The sequence below is a fragment of the Micropterus salmoides genome, unplaced genomic scaffold, assembly GCF_014851395.1.
Source record: "Micropterus salmoides isolate LMB-PRFRI ecotype aquatic unplaced genomic scaffold, ASM1485139v1 Ms_hic_scaffold_1, whole genome shotgun sequence".
Taxonomy (NCBI): Eukaryota; Metazoa; Chordata; class Actinopteri; order Centrarchiformes; family Centrarchidae; genus Micropterus; species Micropterus salmoides.
In genome coordinates this window covers 52323975-52337178 of record NW_024040040.1, presented here as the reverse complement: position 1 = coordinate 52337178, position 13204 = coordinate 52323975, and the positions used below count along the sequence as shown (strand labels likewise).

Genomic DNA, 13204 nt, shown 5'->3' with positions numbered 1-13204 from the left:
GTTTGATCTTGCTTGTAACCACTCCTGTTATTCTCCTGCTGCCTGGTTTGTCTTCACTTCTCTGAAGTCAGTTTCCTGTAAAACATTTGATGGTTCTCATCTGTGAAGATTTGCTGCTTTTCCTTTGAATGATTGTAGATCAATTAATAATTCCATGATGTGGTCGTTTTAGACGACCAAACAACAAATTAAAGTTCTTCACTTCGGACACATCTTCATTCTGTATGCTTCAACATGGAACTAAATTTTCCATATTATGTTTTCTATGATCCTACATCAACAACATTTCCTTCCTTGTTTAAACAGACTCCTGTATGGTTATCACTTTAAGGGTACTGGTTTTGTTACTGGTGTTGTAAAATTTTAATCGATACCCCACCCTACAGTTATAGCTGATGTGTGTTTTTTTATGGGTCAATACAAGTAGAGGTAATTTAGCCTACTGTTGCTTTATAGACTTACTTTGGGTAGGCGGGGTTTCTACAACAAAGATTTCTGGGCAGCCCCCAATGTTTCAAGAGGCAAAAGCCCCTGGTTATAACCATCTTACAAATTCCATTTGCAAAATATAAAACGTGATTTTACACAAATCAAAGTTCTGTATACTTCTTTATGTCCCATGTACACATTTCCGTTTTTGCTTTAAAGATTTAAGGAGTAAAAATAGACTCTGATTATTCCGAAACCCCATGAACGCAACTTCAGTCACCGCTCACTCCTCCCTAAACACGCTTGTGATGGCAGAAAATTGTTTTCTTCTTATAATCTTTTATGCAAGTACTTATAAGAGTGCTATTTCTCCATTATTATTGTGTCTTACACATTGTTTAATCTTTAACCTGTTCCTTTCATTATTATTCTCAGCCTGCTAGTCTGTCCACATGTGTCAGGGATGTGGCGTTGTTTTCTGTTCGTCTCCTGTTTTGGCTGGGACCACTCAGAGCTTGTAGAGGATCTTTTGTTCCCCAAAACATAGAAACCCAGACTGTGTAAATGATCATGCTGCCCTTTACTCTGGGCCAGACGTTAGTGACTGTCTTAGGAGACAGAACCTCTGGTCCAGCTGCTTTGTGTTGTAGTACTTTTGTTAAATAAATTCTTCAAAGACAACGGTTTGTTGTAACTCAATTATTTGCTCAACCTCTCACCGGGAAATGGATTTCCACGACAACGCTCTGTCGGCTCATGTGCTAAATGATATCTGTGGTTCTCCATCTGTCCAAATTTCACTTCCCTTCTTGCTTCTAATAAACCAGACGACTACTGCTACTAACATTGCTTGTTCTTGTCTTGTTCTTCTTTTACATATTCAATGTAGTGAGGAAGCGCGCTCTGTAAAGCAGTTTGTCCCTTTGGGCTACTGTAGAAACATGGAGGTGCAACATGGCGACTTCCATGTAACAGGACCTGCGGTGAATGTAGATAGAAATGTCTCATTCTAAGGTAATAAAAACATAACGTTCAGTATGTAAGGTCTTTATACACCACTGAAAACATAGTTATGGATATTATATTGCATTTCTCTAAATGTTACACACTGGACCTTTAAGTGAGGAATTCTGTGATTTACAGATAAAGGCAATCTGTTTAAGATTTAAGCAACATGCTGTGTTCAGTTTGCATTATTCTATGAAGTCAAAATATAATACATAATTAATTAGTTTAGTAAATACAAAAAAGTGGAATAGTGGAAAAATACCATTTAATAAAGTTTTTATTATTAAATTTATATTGCATCATCACAGAACACATGACTCAAGCCTCACACATTATACATAAATATTTTATAAAGCCCTAATAACCACTTTGTAACCTTCATTTGTGCCTTCACAAAGACCTCTGATACCCAAAGGTTCAAGTTACTTTGTCTCATCTGAAAACAGTTTTAACAGGAATCAAGTCTTTTTATTCTTTTCTTCTATCTTTTTATTGGATTTAAATATCCTTCATTATGGAAAAAAGTGTGGTATGTCAAGAACATCTAGCATCGAGCAGTAAAAGTAGTTTGACATAATGTAGCACTTCAGAGCTGCACAGTGTGACTTCATTTCACTGCAGCAGTGGGTTGGTGGACATGTTGTCAGAAATGTCTTCCTCACACTGACTTTGTCCCTCTTCATTAATTTCTTCAAGTTGATTTTTCTGCATCAAATAAAAAGAATTCACTGTTAAAAACCTTAAAGTGAAACTACAGATAATATTTCATTTGGGAGTCTTCACTATAAAGAACAAAATAAATTCATGCAGCAAACATGAAGCCTTCATGGTCATTTGGTTAGATTGTCTTTTTTTATCTTCAGATTACTGAGCCAGAAATTATTTTTTGATCAGTTTTGATGTTACACTCTGCTTGTGTCTTATTTAGGTCAACATTTTATTAGAGACAGCAGTTCATAAAAACTGAAAGGTTTATTTTAGTAATTATTGATTAATGAGATGAATTACAGCTTGGTCTGCAAAATGATTTAAATGTGAACTCACTGTGAAAGAACTCTTCTGTATTCAGTACAGTACATATACTTACTGTCACAACTCCGTGTCTGGTCTTCTTCCTCTCTTCCTTTCTGTCCAACACACATCATCATCATCATCAGTACAAACAACATACACAATAAATAATTAGCAGGTGAAGGCAGAATGTGTTTTCTTACCTTTTACATTTGTAGTACAGTAGGCCTACAACAAGTCCTGCTGCTAGAACTACAACCAAAATGGCTCCAACCACCACACCTACAATAACACGTGTGACACCAGTTTGACTCCCTGAAACAGAAAAAGATTGAGTTTATTGAACTTTCTACTAAACAAACTTCCACGAGTGGACTGACTGATAATTCCTGTAGCATCAACCTGTGAGGTTGCAGTCTGTTAATAATGCTAATATGTTCATGATATCAGGTGGGAATCACACCTTCAGTGTCTGTTTGACAGGCCTCATAAGCAACAAACTGTGATGCACTGTGTGACACCTTTCTATCAGAACCAGCATTAACAATTTGACCTACAGTATCTCGTCTGTTGGATCAGACCACAGGGCCAGCCTTCTCTTCCCACATTCATCAGTGACTCTCGGCCCTCCGTGACCCTGTAGACACTTTTCCTTCCTCGGATCCTTTCTGAAAGGTTCTGACCACTGCAGACTGTTTTACAGATGCTCTGACCCTTCTCTGTCGTTTAGCCATCACAATTTGTCAAAGTGGCTCAAATCCTTACACTTGCCCGTTTTCCTGCTTCTAACTCATCAAATGTGAGGACACAATGTTCACTTGCTGCCTAATATTTCCCACCCACTGACAGGTGCCATGGTAACGGGATAATCTGTCTCATTCAATTTAACTATCAATGGTCATAATGTTATGGCTGATCGGTTTATGTCTGTAATGTATTTCTTGTCCTGTCCCTTTTTTGAATATTTCTAGCTGTTCAGTCAAAACAACAACAGTGGAGGTCAGCATTATGTTTTCATCTGCGTTTACCCTCAGCTATAGTATGTGAAACACAAACTGGGCTCTTAAACTGATAAACTGCCTCTTTGACCTCTGGTCGAAACCCTGCCCAAATGTTGAACCGGAGATTTTATGCCGATAGTTTAAATAACAGAAAGAGTTTTTACACTGAAAGGCTTGATGTCACCTTCTATCCTCAGCAGGGTGTTGGTTATGTTTGTCTCCTCGTCATCGCTGAGTTCACAGGTGTATATCCCCTCCTGTTTCAAAGACAAGTCTTGTAGTGTGAGGCTGCCTGACTCAGACACACCCTTCACCTGCTGCCTCCACTCCTCTGAGACTGTGTAGGGGACGCTGGTCCTGGTCCGGTTCAGGATGATCCGACTGTGGTTGAATCTCCAGACGAGGCTGAAGTTCAGAAGGGAAGTGTTTGAGGCAGAGCAGGGGATTGTTGTGTCAGAGCTGGAACCATCGAGAGAAGCTGAAAATATACAACACAAAAAATACAATCAAACGCCTGTGAATCAATTAATAGAAACACATACTGAGACACTGTCAGATAATAAAGGGTTTGATGTGTTTGTTTACTAAATTAGTTTGCAGTATCTAAACCACTAGTGAAAAGGTAAAAAAGGTTCTAGCAGTAGTTTGTTGTTGTGTAGTTGCAGGAATCTTTTAAATCAGAGCAGACACCAACCTGGTTTATTGGTTTAGTTGACAGATTAGACGTAATACTCACTCAGTTCCCTCAAAGTGGTTCTCCTCCTGTTCCTGCGAGTGCTGACGGTGCAGCTGTAGACCAGATCAGTAACCCTGTCTGAAAGTATCAGAGAGCTGTAGATGTTGTAGAGCTGCTGTTAAGTCTGCTGGACTCTGGTTGTGTTCTTGAAGGTCACGTTGGACGGAGGTCTGGTGGACCAGGTGAGTTCAGGCTCAGGGTAGATCCCCTCTGAGCTGCAGGTGATCCTGTTTTCTTCCTGCTCCATGTCGACTTTATGGACCGGAGCTGCAAAAACAGAGATCTTGATGCTGTATGAACGGATGAATTTACTAATAATTTTATGCAAAAAATAAAAAAGTTTAATTCACTAATTTGACAGCACAAATGCTAAATGTATATTTTAATTGCACCTGAAGAAAATACAAGTTGATGGTTTTGTGTATTTACTGTGTGTTTCTCGTACCGTCCACTTGTACGTTGATAAATGATTCCTTGTTGCTAGTCATGGTGCTGGTGAAGCACCTGTAGCTGCCCTGGTCCTGAACCTGGACCCCAGTCAGCTGGAGCGAGGCGTTTCCTCCGGAGATCTGGTCCTTGAACAGTGATGTCCTGCCTCTGAAGTGCTGGCCCTGGTATCCCAGCTGGTCTTGGTTGTTGTAGTAGGAGTGGACAGGAGAGTTTCCTGCTGTCACCAGAGTCCAGTGGATGACTGCATCAGTGCCGCCCTGGAAGCTGCACGGTAAGATGCAGCTCTCCATAAAAACACAGGACACCTCAGCATCTGCAACACATCAGGTACAAACAACATCGTTATTTTGTAAGTTAGGAAACAATAAATGAAGGCTTTAGTTGGTTTACATGACGATACACAGATTCCACGCCAAGCCATCACATATGGACAGTTGGTCAAGACCCCTTGGCATCACTTTGTAACGCACTGGGCACTCCCTTAGTGTCATTGTTCAGCGCACTGGGGGAAGCCCTGTAGTTTCATTTTGAACACTTAATATAGTAACAGTAAAGTACAAGTGTTGCAGTGGACAGATCAAAGTGAACATTCATGTAGGAGGCTGGTGTTTGCTTCTTGTGTGAAACAAAAAGAGTTGCATAGGTTATGTAAGGATAGGATACGATTATTGCTAACTTGACCAGACTATGTATGTTATAGTGATCCTACACTATATTAATGAAATTATGAATAATAATATTTTGAAATATCATATAATAAGCACTCGTTTGGGGCACCGCCTGAATCGCTGTTGTATGTAGTTTGTTTAGCCTTGCTTCCTGTTGATTCCCCACCATCCGGTATCGAAGGCTGCTTGGCGTTGTTGCGTTCACAGCCCTCAGCGGCTCTGCACGCCACATGGCCTCTCGATCTGGTCTTTTGCCAACGAGAATGTCCCTGAGTCCTTCGTCTGGTTGGTGATTGCGTGAAACCCTTGCAGTAAACGGGCCGTTAGCCCGGGCTTGTCTCTCTAGAGTTAGGTAGGCAACTGGTTGTTGGGAGTAGTGAAATTCATTTGAACCGAAATAAAAGCTTTTAAAAGAATTAAAGTGCCGTAAATTAAACGACCTATGACTTTGACAAAACAAAAGGTAAATTCACAGAGGGTTCTCGAAACCTAGGGAACACGGCTAAATAAGTTGCTATGAGACAAAGGAAACTTAGAAGTCGCGGAGATTCTCCGGACCAGACTTCTTGGAGCAGGATGCTGGGTTGCGAAGAGAGGCGTCTGGAGAGAGGAGCGAAGAGCAAGAGTCTGAACAAAGGGGCGCGAGGTGTTTTATCTGTCCTCTGTTTCGGACTTGTGACGTCACTTCGGGGTGTCGTTTCACTCCCCTCAACTGTGGGTCTTGATGTTTTATTTTAACTCGAGGTGATTTCTTTAAAGTCTTTTGCGTGTTTTAATCACATTATCTTTCCACAATATCAACTCAAATACTTAATACTTAAATACCATAAACAGTTTTACATTTCTTAATTTAAAGCATTTGATAAAATGAAAGGAGAATCTATTGTTAACCGTTGTAACGATAAGAATGGTCACAGTTAAAACAACATTTCATAGTGATCATAGCAGATAGAAAGAACTGCTTAACTAAATACTTTCAGGATAATATTGATTGAATAACTCACACTAGGCAATCCGTGCCATCAAAGACTATTGCTCAAGGAGAGACCGCAATTCCACCCTTTATGGTAATATTTAAGTGTTATTATTTTATGCACTGCTTTTCGTTGGCACACAGTAGCAAGGATGCATCAAAAAGCCAATAATACTAACAAATAAGCTGCAGTCAATACAGAGTAATACAGTAGGCTACAATACAACTGAGTTTATTTTCGCGGTTTATGGGACGCGGTCTCAACCTGCTCGGTCAAAACTTGTGCAAACATAGTGGCTGATGGTGGAGAAGTGCGCCATCTTGTGAGTCATGCGTAGTTCATTAGGAAAGTGTGTTCATTTACTGTCTGTTTTTCTTGTTTAATGTACATAATAGTAGGTACTAATTATAATGAAGAATACATTATTGATACATTGTGATTCAAAATAATGGATGTTGGTGAATGAATTAGAGACCCCACAGATGCATGATTTTACTGCTTCCATAGGAGCTCAGACCTCCTTATGGAAGCTGAACTCCCACATAACTCAAACCCTGACCCCCATCTTTTTTAGGGGAAGACGAACGGGAGATGCTGTGTTCTTCTTTTTGACATAATTAAATGTCAATGTTGGTTCACTACAATATTGTATTGTTGCTTATTTGAGGGTGTTACAAGCGACACCAAATGGTCTTGACCAAGTGTAGTGTTCACTGTGAGTTTTTAACATCTGAGAGTAAATGTGTGCTATAAATAAAAGATCATAATAAAAAGCTGTTAAATTGAGATATTATATCACTTGAAACAATGAAATAATGTTACTCGTTTTATAACCAATTTTATACTTAAAATCAAGACCTGTCACCCAGCAGGGTGGTTAGGCTGGACGGACGGATCCTTTCCTGATCATTTATATTCCTATAATCCGTAAGAGTCCACCAATCAAAAGAAGCACTCTGTGGATGAGGTTGGCCTGGATTAAATTATGATTATCCAGGTAATATTCAAATTGCTGAGCTGAGCAAGAGTTTTGGTCATAAAGAATTAAAAGCCTGCTCTATAGGCCTTCGCAGGGCCACACATAGACAAACAACCAGGAACACTAGCACCTAATTTAGGGTCACCAATCAACCTAAGCAGCATGTCTTTGCACGGTGGGACGTAGCCAGAGCACCCAGAGAGAAACCTCTCTGACACGGGGAGAACATGCAAACCCCACACAGAAAGGCCGGGCAACCGGGGTTTGAACCTGTGGGCTTCATTTCTAAGTGAGGCTAAAGCCCATTGACAACAAGGCAGGAAAACTTTGATTTATTATTAGTGATTTCATTGAAAAACTACAATATAACCTCTTTAAGATTCTGCTGATGATTTTAGTTACTTTTTAAAAAAAAAACAAATATTCTATAAATATAAATAAAATCAAATTCTGGCCATATCTTATACATTGTACCTTTTAAGATGAGTGTTAACTCTCATAGATCCACCTGCATCATTGCATAGACTGCCCTCCCTGGCTAGACCGACCTAAACTAAACTATGAATTCACATCCTTTTTCTGGGCTAAATGCCATTCTGTTAAATGCAGGGCAACTTTGTCCTGATAACAGTTACTGTAGGCTAAAGTGTATGTGACACCTTTATAACATTATGAACATTAGAATATAAGTTCCCATTACACTTAGCTTCAGGCAGCAGTGCGATCTGCTTTGCTGTAGTCTGGATCTAAGTTATTAAGTACATGCAGTTGGCTCGGAGAAGGTTTATCTGTTAAGTCTAGTTTTACAAGCCGCCCCTTGCCTCCTATTTCTTGTTCAACATCTCTGTCTTCTTTTCTAACGCAGAATAAAGACTCTGGACGCTCTTACCTTATTTGTGTATCTCTGAAGTAAAAGCTTCACTCACCTCCTTCTGCAGAAGCTAACATCCAGAGAAAACTCCAGACCACCAGAAGCGCAGAACAGCCGACCATCATCAAGTAGTGGATTGACAGAAAGTTTATTGCTAACTATTTTGATACTGGCTTTGTCAAAGTCTGTCTCCCTGTCTCTCCTCACAGCCTCATTTCTGTTTACCTTGTAATTTATTGCCCTTTTCCTTTCCCCTCGTTTTCCCTGTCCTAGTTGTTGTTTCTGTCTTGCCTTGTGTTTGTTTTACTCCCACTAAATTCCTGTCTGTAAGCTGAACCTGTCGCCACATGTTTGCAGCTGCAGCTGTAAGTCAGTTTTTCATGCAAAAGCATTTGTGGTTTCAGTTTCTCACATGTAAAGATTTGCTGCTTTTCCTCTGAATGATTATAATAATTGTATGTTTGTTAATAATATTGAGGTTTGGACACATCAAGCTTTGTGAATATGCAACAAATCTTTACAAACCAAGTCAGTCATTCATGGAGAAGATAATCAGTATATTAATACATAAAAGTATATTAATAGTACAACAGACACAGGCATATTTTACTGCTTTAATACTGTAAGTACATTTTCCTGATTATACTCACGTACTTTTACTGCAGTAACATTTTCTATGTTTTATTGTAAAAGTATTTTATTTTGCTTCACTGCAGTCTGCATTTTAAAAACATCTTAAAAACATGATGTTGAAGATTTACTGAGGAAAAAACTGCATTTCAAAATATTACAGTATTTCACTCGAACTTTAAAGTCTGAACAAATGTTACAAACTTTACTGTGTTGAACTGCTGTTTGTTGAGTTTTATGTTTAGCCTGAATCTCAATCTAATCCTTTTTCTTGAACTAAAAAATCATTTATTAATTCCATTTAGTTCCATTGAGAGAAATTGTGGCGTTTCTCACTTCTGAATTTGAAGAAGACTTATTGAAGGTAAAGAGGAAATGTTTTTAATCAGAAAGTTAAAGTGCAGGATCTCTGTATGTGTTTTTATTTCTCTTCAGGTTTTAAAGTTAATCTACAGTATTGTGCAAAAACACTTTCACCATATCCAACCTGTTAAACCTGGTCTGCGGTCTGAGTTAACAGGTTGTGACATATGAACTGCAGTTTGTGTGTGGAAAAATATCTTACTAAAATATGTTAAGCTGTGCTGTGTCAGTATTTTTTGTTCTCCAGTTCTGCTCTGGGAGTGCTCCGGCTAATTGCTGAATGAGGTCCAACAGACTTGGACCCCTGCAGTGTGTTATTTGTATATAATACTACAGCACCAATGTTGGTATAAATAATCTGACACCTGGCAATAACATCCTTTATATTAAATGAAGAGAATCATGTGGCCGATGACTTCAGACACTTGAAACATCACTTCTGCCTCATAAAGCAGCTTCATTCAGTTTGACAGTTTCTAAAGTTTTGCACTTTAATCAGCACATTAGTGAGAGAAGAGAGAAAACACATGAACCCAAAGTGGCACTGGGCCAAAACTATACAAAAAAAGTACGTTAATATTTCATGTCAGCAAAATAATTTAATATTTAGGCAAAGCAGCTTTATTTATAGAGAACATTTCAAACACAGAGGCAATTCAAAATCAATTAAGATACAATAAAATTAGATCAAATTAAATAAATTAAAATTACAGACCAGAAGCACAGTTACAGCGCCGTTGTAAATTGTCCAAAGTGAAACAAAAGAAAATAAAAGTGCAGTACAGAAACCAATCAGTGAAGGCTCAGCATCTGGGTTGCAGTGAGTTTTACAAACCACCAGATGTCACTGTGCTGCTGAGTTTGAAGCCAAATCAAATTCCTGCCAGCTTCAAACCCCATGTGACAACAAGGCAGTCTATGGTTAAATCCAGACCCTCAGAAAAACTCAAGTGTTTTGTTGTAGATGTTTTTTGGCATTTTCACTTTGCTTTATTTGTGTTATAAATCTTTGTTGTGCATGTAACTTGTGTAATAGGTTTGCAAACCGGTGGAAAAACACACTGAGCTGCAGCACACACAGTGACAAGACGTCTGTAACTGTGATTTTAGCAGGTATGATCATTTTGGCTAGCTAAATCAGACTTAAAACAAAATGTACTAACCAGAGAAAATGAACAGCCCCCCCTCCTAATAAGCTTTTTCAATGCCGCAGGTTTGTCCCACTGATTGTATTGAGCCGCCTGGGCCAAAAAAGCCCGGGCTGATTTTATTTTATTTTTATTTTTTTCTCCCAGCCCAGACTACATCTTAGAGGTAAATATTGTCATTTTTACTCCACTACATTTATCAGACAGCTGGAATTACTAGTTAGCTTGTAGATTATGATTTTACAAGCGAAACATATAACCTTTAAAATGATGTTCATGGCATTTGTTCCATCCTTCTTATCAAGTCATTTTAGCCCTCCTTAAAACATGTGCAAATATCCATCAGAGCAGTAAATAATAATATTGCAGTCTGTTTTCCACTTCGTTTTTGTAGGGGAGACCGGGGATGGTTGTAACACAGGTCAGTTTTAACACATCCAATTTGCCCAATCAGGAACAAGTTCAAATCACTTAATTCACTCTGCACATGCTCAGTTTAGCCCTTATTCCACTTGTGAAAGGTAACATAGTTTTGCTATGTAATAGCAATGTAGGAAATATTTGCAGAATTTAATAAAAATTGTATTGGATAAGAATCACAAAGTATCCCTTTAACCCCTAGTTTCTCCAGAGGCGTGTGACCTCTGACATATATAGCAATTGAAGTCGTTTTGGATAAAAGCGTCAGCTAAATGAAGTCAAAATATAAAAACATGATTTTTTAGTTTGGACAACACAAAAAGTACAGTAGAGTAGTACTAGCAGTAATTGTAGTTGTAGTACAGAAAATGTTCATAATAACACCTGCACAAAATATTTATTCCAGCACCTTTTTCACCTCATTACACTATTGGTTCTCTGTGTACAAATGTTTTAGTTTATGGTGTGTGTTCTGTTGTTTGTTGAGCTGTTTTGTTTATGCTTCTTCTGTGTACGCACATCGAGAACAATATGAGACCGGAGTCAAATTCCTCGTATGTGAACACATATCTGGCCACTGAAGCTGATTCTGAAAACATGACTCCAGCCTCACAGGTGAAATATCAAAAGTCACATAAAGTCTGAAGAAACTTTTATGTTTAATTATCCTCAAACATCTCAACAAACACACAGCCTTATAGTGTATTTGTATTGACTTACAGTAATTAATCAGCAGCTACACTCAGCGGCCACTTTATTAGGTACAACTGTGCAAACTAATACAAGGAATTTAAGTTGCTCTTGATGTTACACACAGAACATTTTACAGACATCCAGCTGAACAGATTTTAAACAAATATAAACAGAACAGTTATGTTTACAAATGGTAAAAAAAAACAGAGGTGTAAAAAAATATATAGTATATAAAAAGCAACAATGAACAACAACGTACAATTTCTGTATACAAGTCAAACTGTTTCTGAACATTTTAAACATGAAGGTTGCTGCACCACATTAAGGGACGCCTGTCCTCTGTCCTCTGTCCCTCTGTCCCTCTGTCCCCCGTGCAGCTTTGGGACTCTGATCCCTGTCCGGTTCATCTTCTGCAGACTAACAGGCAGAAACTAACTCCTCACCAACAGATTGAAATTGTATTTGGCAGTGAGCTCATCACAAGCAGTCTAGTGCTCAAAGTTATAAACAGCTGATTGATTTCAGAATAAAATAAAAGTGAGCTTGGGACTGGTGGTGCTGTGGGCTCGTACACTCCCATGGAAGAGCGAGGATGTTAAGTGTGTTAGTGTTTTTAGTTAAAACCATTTATCTTCCCTTTTAGTGAAATAGTTCTTTGTGTTTCTGTGTCTCTTTTGTTCCTGTTTCAGGTTTGTTTGTTAATAAATATCTTATTTGTTTGCATATAATCTGTTTCCTGTTTCTTGTGGCCCGGTTTTTATATTTGTTACTCCTCTCTTTACCTCTGGGCCTGAGCCACATGAGGACGTAACAGCTGTTGCTTCTTGTAGTAACTCAGGGGCAGACTGTGAATTATACAGAGACAACTGGGAGGGGGAGTCAACCTTTTTTTTTTTCAGGTCAAAAAGAAAACCCAGTAGAGCGCAGGCTTTTAATACAAAGCTCACAGTTTCCTCGCTTATTTAACTAATGTATGCAGCCTGTAGATGATGGTAAATCAAATTCATGACATCAGTTCATGGTGCTCCATACCACATGACAACTTTTGTAGTCAGAGGTCAAAACTGCCAGATAGTCAGACACAACAGCAGACCGTCATGACCACTCAAAACAGACCCACACAATACTGAACCAGAACCAAAGACACTATCATAAATTATTATAATTATCATTTCAAGATTTAGCAAATAAGATGTAATCTGCGTTCAATAAAGTAGTCGTTTCATTTATGCATCTTCAGAATAAAGAACAAAATAAATTCATCCAGCAAACACCAAGCCTTCATTTGATTTGGTCAGATTCTCTGTTTATTTTCTGACTACTGAACTGATCTTTTTCTACTAGTTGTGCATGATGTTACACTCTGCTTATGTCTTATTTAGGTCGACATTTTACCGAGACATGGAGGACCGATCCTGACACAGTCAAATAAATACAGAAATAAATAAATGCTCAATAAAAATAAGTATCTAATTAAATAAACAAAAAAATAAAGAAATTAAAGAAATGTAGGTAGTAATTAAATTATACAAGGAGACATAAATGTATATATTTAATTAGTGCCTTTACTTATTCACCTTTGTTATAATTACCTTATTTATTTATTCTCCGTTATAATCTTCAACTTTATTTAAATTACAAATTTTTTTAATGTATTTATTTATGTGTGTGTTTTAATATTTTTGTCTGTTTTATTCTTCCTTTGTATTTTTTTACCTTATTTATTTTCACCCATGGTATTATTTCTGCCTGTCCTTTTTAAATTTCTGTATGCATTTCTGCCTCATTATGCAAATGAGGAGGGGCTGTGTCTCAAGGGGTCA

At 38.1% G+C, this 13204-nt stretch overlaps 1 pseudogene; it reads left to right on the top strand.

Annotated features, from left to right (window-relative positions):
- LOC119896614 overlaps positions 1 to 13204 on the top strand; it is an 858889-nt pseudogene that overhangs the window by 328816 nt on the left and 516869 nt on the right.